Here is a 2,414-nt window from a genome sequence, read left to right as displayed (position 1 = left end):
AAAAAAATTAAAAAAAAAACTGAATTAAAAACAAAAGATTTTAAAAAATTAATGTAACCAAAGCCTGGTTCTTTTATAAATCTGTAACTTAAGTGACACAGAGAAATCACCAACTTCAAAAACTAAAAAATAAAGAAGGCATATCAATACTGACCTTATAGATAGCAAAATGAGATAATGGAATACTGCAAACAATTCTATGCACGTAAATGTGACAATGTAGATGAAACAGATGAATTTGTTAAAGGAACAAACTATCAAAATACACTCAAGAATAAATAAATAATCTGTTTTTTCCTACATCTATATCTTAGTGAATTTCATTGAATATTTAAGGAAGAAATAACACCAGTTACTTTCAACATCATCTAGAAGCTAAGAGGGAAAGGAAACAACTTTCAGACTTGTTTTATGAGGCCAAACTTGCTCATAATGACAACCAGATGAAAATTGTACAAGAAAAGAAGCTATAGATCAATACTCATGAATATAGATGTTAAAATCTTCAACTATACATTAGTAAATCGAATCCTACAAAATAAAGACAAATAATATGTCACTAAACATAGGACTTGTCTCAAGAATGCAAGCATGATTGAATACTCAGTGAAGCCCACCACATTAAAATATGTAACAAAGTCATATAATTTTATTGACACACACAAAAATAATTTGAAAATATTTTAATATCCAATCATTAAAAAAAAAAAAACAACTTTAGCTAACTAGAAATAGAAGCAAACTTTCTCAAGTTGATAAAGAACAATATAAGTGATGATTGAAGATTAAGTAGTGTCTATTACCAGAAACAAAGTAAGGGTAATCATTTTGACCACTTCTGTCCAATATCATATTTGAAGTCTTTGTATATTCATTAAGGGTAGAAAAAAAAAGACATTTAGATTGGAAAGAAATAAAATTATCCCTTTTTGCAAGTGACATGCTATTTACATAGAAAATACCAAGGAATTTAAGGAAATCTTCTGGAAATAATGTTTATCAAGATCCATGTACAAAATTCAGTCAACGAAAAACTGCAACTAAAATTTAAAAATAAGCATCATTTATAATGGCCTTCCCAGGTGGCACTAATGGTAAAGAACCCAGCTGGCAATACAGGAGACTTAAGAGATGCAGGTTCGATCCTTGGGTCAGGAAGATCCCCTGGAGGAGGGCATGGCAATCCACTCCAGTATTCTGGCCTGAAGAATCCCATGGACAGAGAAGCCTGGTGGGCTACAGTCCATAGGGTTGCACAGAGTCTGACATGACTGAAACGACTTAGCATGGATGCATGTCATTTATAATAGCTCAAAAAATAGATCAAAATATATGTAAAACTTATATACTCAAAGCTACAAAACACTACTTAAAGAAATTTTTAAAAGACCTAAATAAATGGAGACATAACTATAGTCTTGTGTTTGAAGAATATAGTTATGTTATCAATTTTCACCAGAGTAATCAATGGAGTCAGTGCAATTTATATATCTTCTTGTATCTTTCTCCTTTAACTAGTAGTGCTTTTAGATGAATATAGAAAGCTTAATTTTAACATAGTCCAATGGCCTATTTAATACTCTTTAAGAAAACTTTGCTTACCCTAATATAATACGGACACATTCCCTCCCATATTTTCTTCTTGTAGGTTTATTATTTGGCCTTTCTATTAAAATCTAAAATAAACCTGCAGTCTGTTCTTTGTATGTGGTATTGTTGTTAGAACTAAACTTTAGAGTAATAAATAATGAATATTCAATTTAACAGCATATATTAAAAGGAAAGAACATTATTCTCTATTGCACCGTGTGATATATTTGTCATATTTAGACAACTGTCCATTCTAGACCTCTTATTTATTGCATTGGTCATTTTTTTAAAAATCTTTGTATCAATACCACTTTGTCATAATTAGTATAAATTTTTGTTTTAACATAGTGTGGTCTACTAGCAGTAGAGATGCATAATTTTAATCAGTTCTCTGAGGACCTGGAGCTAAGTTACATTGTAGGTGTCCAGCTACATATAAGTACCCTATACTGAGAAGACAGAATGTATACTTCGATAAAAATCTGTTAAGGGCATGACATAATTTGTATTAGTTCTTGTTAATTGTACAAGTAATTTGGGACTTTTTGAGAGGCAACTCTTGTGCTACCTCTATTTCAGAAGTATAAGGAAGATATATTTTACATTCAGGATTGTGAAAAAAATATTCATGAGGGATCCTAGAACATTCTGGATAACATTATCTTCAATTGGTTCCTGTTATTGTTGTAAAGTAAATTGCATTTCACAGGGATATTTGAAAACACAATGTTTTTTAATACTTTGAGCATTAACCAGAGTTATAGGTTGACCTAACAATATGGCTGGCTTAGAGAAAGAGATTAGATGAATCAATTCAGATTAAG

The sequence above is a fragment of the Bos indicus x Bos taurus genome, chromosome 15 (assembly GCF_003369695.1).
Source record: "Bos indicus x Bos taurus breed Angus x Brahman F1 hybrid chromosome 15, Bos_hybrid_MaternalHap_v2.0, whole genome shotgun sequence".
NCBI classification, from domain to species: domain Eukaryota; kingdom Metazoa; phylum Chordata; class Mammalia; order Artiodactyla; family Bovidae; genus Bos; species Bos indicus x Bos taurus.
This window is presented reverse-complemented; position numbering follows the sequence as displayed.